Below are 8,087 nucleotides of genomic sequence, written 5' to 3'. Positions count from 1 at the left end.
AGAAAAAAAAATTTTTTAAACAAGTTTCAGCCACAGAAATCCAGTTCTGCCCTTGGACCATACACAGGGCATTTTGTGTAGGATCAAGCCATCTCACAGGAACTGACTTTCTTGTTTTGACTGGGAAACAGCAAAGCATTTGGAAAAAGTGGTCCCAGCTTCCCAGCATCTCAGCTTCCCCACCATGTTAATAGTGTGAGTCTGACCCAGCCACCTGATCCCCTGTTCCTTATCTATAAAATTAGAGCCAAAACCGGTTTGGGTCAGTGGATAGAGCATCAGCCTGCAGATTGAAGGGTCCTAGGTTTGATTCTGGTCAAGGGCATGTACCTTGGTCGTGGGCACATCCCCAGTAGGGGGTGTGCAGGAGGCAGCTGATCGATGATTCTCTCTCATCGATGTTTCTAATTCTCTATCTCTCTCCCTTCCTCTCTAAAAAACTCAATAAAATATATTTTAAAAAAATAAAATTAGAATAACAATCCTATATTCTCTGCTTTCCTCACCAGGGTTGGAGGGCCAAGTGAAAAGATATACCGGTATGTAAAATTCTTCACGGTGTTACTTGCCACAATTAACAGTGGGAGAAACTTAAACCCCAAGGAACTCCCAAGTCTCCCATGCACAGATCTGGAGTCCAGGTGCCCTGCCTCCTGGCCCTGAACATAATGGCCGGGCGAAAGGACCTTTCGGTAAAGTGCTTTGGAATAAAACAGGATGAATGTGAATCACAAGAATGATTATTATTGACTTTTCATTCCTTGGGCAGCAAAAATCATGGCTGGCACTCTTCCCACTTGGAAACCGACTGGCTTGTTTTACATCCATTACGTCCCTTGGTGAGGTCAGAAGTCTAGGACTTGGGCTCTGGGCCAGAGCATGAGGGAATCTGCCCTTGGTCCTTTGCCTTTGCCTCCTCTCCCAATTTACCCATCCCTCCCTTCCAGCTTTCTGCCCTGTGACCTGGAGTGGAGCCTCCGCATTCCACAGCCCCAGCCCAGGCTGGTGACAAGGCGTAATCCTGACTGCAAGCTCTCTGCTTGGCCCCAGCCTTTGCCCGGGCTGCCAGTATTTCAGCAGCAGCTCATGTAAAACCCCCAGTGTGCCTGGAAAGCGTTAACGAAAATGTGGTACTTGAGTTCCTAGTGTGTTCGCGGAGTAATTTTAGATAGGGTATAGGTGAACTTATTTTTTCCAAAGTTATATATTTTAATGTGTTTTGGAAATGTCCTGTTTTTAAAGTATATATATATATATATATATATATATATATATATATATATATATATATATATATTTAATTGATTTCAGAGAGGAAGGGAGAGGGAAAGAGAGAGAGAAACATCAAGATGAGAGAGAATCATTAATCGGCTGCCTCCCGCATGCCCCCTACTGGGAATCAAGCCCACAACCCAGGCATGTACCCTTGACCGGAATCAAACCTAGGACCCCTCAGTCTGCAGGCTGATGCTTTATCCACTGAGCCAAACCAGCTAGGGTGAAATGTCCTGTTTTTAAATTTTTATTTAAGACTAGAGGCCAGGTACACAAAATTTGTGCAGGGAGGGAGGGTCCCTCAGCCTAGCCTGTACCCTCTCCAATCCAGGACCACTCGGGGGATGTCTGACTGCCTCTCACAATCCAGGACCACTGGCTCCTGCCTGATCGCCCCTAACCATCTCAGCCTGATCACCCCTAACTGCTCCCCCTACTGGCCTGATTGCCCCTAATTGCTCCCCTGCTGGCCTGATTACCCTATACCCGGGACCCAGGATTCCCTCCCTCTGGCCTGCCATAGGCACCTAGGACACTGGCCGACTTTGCCGGGGTCAGCTACAGCTTCAGGGGACCATGGGAAGGAGGCTTCACCCCTGTCCGGTCTTGGGACCATGGGGTAGAAGGCTTGTCCCTCTCCCAGGCTGCAGCCTGGCTGGTCCCTATTCCTCTCTCATGAGTTCATTTGTGCTTAGCTGGTCCCCCTTCCTCTCTCCCCAGTATTGAGTGTCTGAGGCATGAGGGCATGATGATCATTTGCAAATTAGCTCTTTATTATATAGGATGGTGACATAAAGACTTCTCCCTGTCTCCTTTCTTTTTTTGGGAGTGGCGGGGGGGGGGGGGGGGGGCGCTACTGTCCTTTATTTATTTTTGTTTTTTTAAATTAAGGTAGAGCCCTGACTGGTTTGGCTCAGTGGGTAGAGTGTTGGCCTGCAGACTGAAGGGTCCCAGGTTCAATTCTGGTCAAGGGCATGTATCTTGGTTGCAGGCACATCCCCAGTAGGGGGTGTACAAGAGGCAGCTGATCGATGATTCTATCTCATCAATGTTTCTAACTCTCTATCCTTCTCTCTTCCTCTTGGTAAAAAAATCAATAAAATGTGGCTGTGGGCACCGTCATCTTTGAGAGTGTGACAGTCAATTAGTATATTCCCTCCTTATTGGCTGTGGACACTGATTAGCATATTCTCTCTTTATTAGCTAGGATATGTAGCCTGGCTGATGTGGCTCAGTGGTTGAGTATTGACTTGTGAATCAGGAGGTCACGGTTCGATTCCCAGTTAGGGCACATGCCTGGGTTGTGGGCTTGATCCCCAGTGTGAGGCTTGCAGGAGGCAGCCGATCAATGATTCTCTCCCATCATTGGTGTTTCTATTTCTCTCTCCCTCTCCCTTCCTCTCTGAAATCAGTAAGAATATTTTTTAAAGTATGTAAATTAGTGTTACATAGAAATAAATCTAGAGGAATATGCTCTAAATTATTATTTTTAAATATATTTTATTCATTTTTTACAGAGAGGGAGGGAGAGGGATAGAATCGAACCTGGGACCTTTCAGTCCGCAGGCTGGCGCTCTATCTACTGAGCCAAACTGGCTTCGGCTGCTCTAAATTATTAACAGTGCTTACTGGGGATGGTTATTGGAGACTTTTGTTCTCGGTGTTTAGTTTCATAATCCTATTTTATAATATACATGCATCCTCTTTTGAAAGTTGGACATATAAAGATAAGTTTAAGAAGACAGACGGTTGCATGCCTATGAAGGTCTCCTCTCAGCCTGCAAAACATTCTTTTGTTCATCTTGGAAAAAGGTCAGCTGGACGCTCGCTGTCTGTGCTGTCCTTGCCAAGCTCCCGGACCGTGGTCCACACCTCCTGGGTCTGCTTCCTTACCAGCCCTTCCTTCCTCGCCGCCTGTCACCTGGCTGTGGGCCCAGATGCCTGGGAAAGAAACAACCTCTGAGCTCACCCTGTGGCCCGTCCACCCCATGAGGCTTTCCACCTTGTCATTGGACTTTGCTGAGCAATTTCACCCACTTTGTCTTTATGGATGTTTTCCATTTTCTGTTTCTTTTTTTTCTTTTTTTTAATATATTTTATTGATTTTGTACAGAGAGGAAGGGAGAGAGATAGAGAGTTAGAAACATCGATGAGAGAGAGTCATCGATCAGCTGCCTCTTGCACACCCCCTACTGGGGATGTGCCCGCAACCAAGTTACATGCCCTTGACCGGAATCGAACCCGGGACCTTTCAGTCCCCAAGCGATGCTCTATCTATTGAGCCAAACCGGTTTCGGCTGTTTTCCATTTTCTAAACCCTTATTCCCTCAAGACATCCCCCCTCTCTCTTCGCTGGGCCAGCTCTTACGTTACCCTCAGCAGCCGAAGCAAATGCCGCTGTCTCCAGGAACTCTTGCCTCACCCTGCCCCCCTTCTGTTCTCACTACTCCTTGCAGAATGCTCGTCACCGTTGTTGAACACCTGGCTCCCATGCTGACTGGAGCTCCTCTGAGGATGGGGGCTCTGTCCCCCTACCTGCTATTGACCCACATGCAGATTCCCAGTCTGCCTCCTGCAGCCAATCCCGCCTGCAGATAGCTCCCAAGTGAATCACTTCATACTGCTCCCCCGTTCAAGAACCTGCAATGACTTCCTCGTGAACCTGCTGAATCAAGTTGAAACCTTCAAGGGCTGGTAAGTGGGTGAAATTACTGAGCAAAATCAAAGAATTTGGACCAACAGAGCAAAGCCTGCAATACAGTGCAGATAATATATAGACGCACATACACACAAACACACACACCACAAAACAACTGCAGAGAGACATTTTTGAGAAATACAATTATATTTAATTACACTAAAAGGAAAGTTATCTGTTCAGTAGGGGGACAAAGTTTTAAGAGCAAGATGACAAGATGTGAGACTATTTTTACAAGGTCTAAAATAAACAAAGCGTAGAATCTTCCAGAATCTCTTGCAAATCAACATCCAAAATATTCCATTGAAATATGGCCAAGTGCCCTAACTGGTGTGGCTCAGTGGACAGAGCGTCAGCCTGGGCCTGTGGACTGAGGGTCCCATGTTCGATTCAGTCAAGGGCATGTACCTTAGTTGTGGGCACATCCCCAGTGGGGAGTGTGCAGGAGGCAGCTGATCGATGTTTCCCTCTCATCGATGTTTTTAACTCTCTATCCCTTTCCCTTCCTCTCTGTAAAAAAATCAATAAAATATATTTTAAAAAAAGAAAGAAATATGACCAAGTGATATGAAAAGACAATTTATAGAAGAGGAATAATCAGCCATTCAGAGATGCTCAAACTCTTCAGTGATCAGAGAAATGCAAATATAACAATAATGAGATTGATACTCCAGTCAGATTAGCAAAAATCAGACAGCTGGACAACATCCATCATCTGGGAATATGGGAGCCTCCTGCACTGTCTGTGGAAGCACGAACTGCTGCGGACCTAGAGAAAAATATGGCTGTATCTGGTCAAATGGAGACAAATACATTTATGCCCTATGGCCTAGTAACTCTGCTCCTGGCTCCTACATACACAACCCAAAGAAATTCTCCCTAAGATCCAAAAGAGGGTAAGGCTGAGCGTCCTTTGCAGGAGGGGAGTTGGGTGCAGTGGGGGCCCTCCCTGGAGGAGTGGAGAGGCTAAAGGGGGGGAGGCCCCACGGAGCACCCCACAGCAGTTACAGTAACTCCACGTTCACAGAGCAGCCGGCTGGTTAAAAGGCTGGTTGAAAAGACAGAGCTGGGTGAAAAGAGGACCAAGGCCTACAACACAATGCTGACAAGATATAGAAAGTCACACACACACCCCCCACACAAACCAAGTGCAAAGAGACATTTTGAGAAATCTGATCATAAATTGGATATTAGGTATTACAGCTAATTTTGTTGGGTGTGCAGTCAGGTAAGAAAATGTTCAGTGTTGGAGGGGATGCACAGCTAAAAAATATAGGGGTGAAATGGCATGATGTCGGGGATGAACTTTATTTATTTATTTATTTATTTATTTAAAAAATATATTTTATTGATTTTTTACAGAGAGGAAGGGAGAGAGCTAGAAAGCTAGAAATGTCGATGAGAGAGAAACATCGACCAGCTGTCCCTACTGGGGATGTGCCTGCAACCAACGTACATGCCCTTGACCGGAACCTGGGACCTTTCAGTCCGCAGACCGACGCTCTACAGCTGAGCCAAACCGGTTTCGGCCGGGGATGAACTTTAAAGTGGAGAAGGGAAAAATGAGAAAGATGAAACAAAGATTTAAGCAAAACTTCAAGGCAAAGTCTTGATAATTACTGAGTTTAGGAGACAAGTACATGGGAATTTGTTGTACTATTGTTTATATTTGGTATATGTATTACAACTTTTACTAGCATAATAAATTAAAAAATATCGATGATATACATATTTTCAAGGCTATGTTCACACAAAAAGATACACATTAAATATGTCTGAGTCATTGTCTATGGAGAGGAAAGAAAATAGGAATAGGAAATGAGGACGGAAGGGAGGGAAATGAAGGAAGGAAGGAAGGAAGAAAGGAAGGAAGGAAGAAAGGAAGAAAGGAAACATTAATATTCAATGATAATTTTTCGTGAACTGGGGAGGAGGATTAACTTAACCCTCCGAACCTGAAGTCCAGAAGAAGGGGAGGAAATGATATCCCCTATAATTCTCCCACCATGGCAGTGTAACGTTTTCCGTCAAGCAGCCTAACCTTCATTCTTCATTCGTGTGCACACTACACTTTCCTGCACAGCAGTCACCAGGGCAGTTAAATCACTTCGTGCCTTGCTTAACAAGAATGAATTTTTGTTCACCAAACGCCAGTCCCGGGCTGGGACCTCTGGGTCTGTGATCTCATCATCTCCACTTTACAGAGTGGGAAACTGAGCTCCGAGAGGAGGTTCTTTGTCCGGCTCCTAAGTCACAAAGCTGGGAGCTCCAATCCCCTGGGCCTCAGACACCCAGGAGTATGTGACTGCACCAAGCAGACCCAACAGCTTCTTTGTGACTATTTGGAAGGCCTGCCTGTGGCGCCTTCATATTGATGGAGGGTCATTTACTGCCTGCTCTCCTGTTTCTGAGAATCGGGGTTCTTTCTAATATTTTGCTTTCACAGATAGTCCTGCCAAGAATATCTTCAGGTTTATAGAGCTTTTGGCCTCTGGTGATCCCTTTCCTTACCAGGAGTGGGGTCACCCTGAGGGAATTTCCATGAAAGGAAATGCAGGGGGTGGGGGCGCAAAGACCTCTGTGCAGCGGCAGGAAATGCAGGGGGATGAGGCCTCAGGCCAGGCAGGAAGTCAGATCCTGATTGATTTCTGTGGTCTTCACGTTTTTCACCTGTCTTCCTGGCTCACGGTGGGGAACGAGGTTCTGGCGAGCTCAGGGCAGGGCCAGTGCGGTGGGACATGACGATGTGGGTGTGGGAGGTGGGTGGCTGGGTTGCCTGGGGCTCCTGTAGCTGCCTAGTCCTCTGGCTGCTGCGCTGGCCGGCCTGGGAGGGGTCAGCCGGGGATAGGCAGCAAGTAAATATAGATCCAGGGAAGGACGCCAGGCGGGCCAGCCGGCACCGACCTCTGGTTGGAAGGCTGGGGAGGCAGAGGGGGAGCAGGTCCTGGCATCTTCCTCTCCATCTTGGGTGACACCCGACCCAGTAGCTCCTTAGAATTGCTGAACGCGGCAGGGGGCCCGGTGGGGGGTCGGGGAGACAGAGTCTCCAGGGGAATGGGGCTGGGGGTTAGTGGGAAGCTGGTCAAGAGATGCTGTTCCTCTGAGACGGACAGCCAACTGCGTTTCCTCTCTGCTGATCCCTCTCGGAGATCGCCCAGTGTGAAGAGGCCAGCTCAGGGGCTGTCTGCTTCAAAGGGATGTGGGGTCCACAGTCCAGGCCCCTTTACAGCCCCCTCCCCGCCCCCATGGCTCTCACTTATTCTGGAGAGGAAGGATGTCCTGAGTGTAAACTTGCTTCCCTTGCTCTCTGCCCCTCACCGGGTGCCGGCCCTCTCAGCCCCTAAAGCTTGGGGGGCCACCAGCCTGGCCCCGCCCCAGCCTGGCTCTCCTTGCACCCAGGGCTGCAGCCCTGCACCAACTCCGCACCACACACCCCATGTCTGCCTGGCCCAGCCAAGACCCCTGGGACCCCTGACTCCGGGAGGGGCATTCCAGCAAGGCAGTCACTCCGCCACACACACACACATTTATTGGCAAAACCTGTTCGCCGAGGGGAAGGGCACTAGCAGAATGGGTGGCCTTCTTTCCAGGGTTCGAGGAGCAGAGGGAAGGAGGGGCAGGGACATCTCAGCCAGAAGCACAGAACCAGCAGGTGACCTTTATTGAGCTCTTTCTCGGAGGCCTGTGGCAAGCAAGCCTGAACATGCACTGTCTCATCAGTCCTTACGCAAGCCCAGAGCGTGATGCCATTATCGTTCCCACTTTACAGAGAGTGAAGTGGTGGGCCCTCGCCAGCGTGGCTCAGTGGATAGAGTGTCGGCCTGCGGACTGAAGGGTCCCAGGTTCGATTCTGGCCAAGGGCATATGCCTGGGTTGTGGGCTCGATCCCCAGTAGGGGGCATGTAGGAGGCAGCCGATCAATGATTCTCTCTCATCACTGATGTTTCTATCCCTTTCTCCATCTTCCTTCCTCTATGAAACCAATAAAGAATACTTTTTTTTTTTTTTTTTTTTTTTTTTTTTTTTTTTTTTTAAGAAAAAGAAAGTGAAGTGGTAGGAGGCAGCTGTCAGCCTTCAGGGATGGACCCAAGGCCCTTCCACCAGGAGCCCCACG

Source organism: Pipistrellus kuhlii, unplaced genomic scaffold, assembly GCF_014108245.1.
Source record: "Pipistrellus kuhlii isolate mPipKuh1 unplaced genomic scaffold, mPipKuh1.p scaffold_m20_p_22, whole genome shotgun sequence".
Taxonomy (NCBI): Eukaryota; Metazoa; Chordata; class Mammalia; order Chiroptera; family Vespertilionidae; genus Pipistrellus; species Pipistrellus kuhlii.
This window is presented reverse-complemented; position numbering follows the sequence as displayed.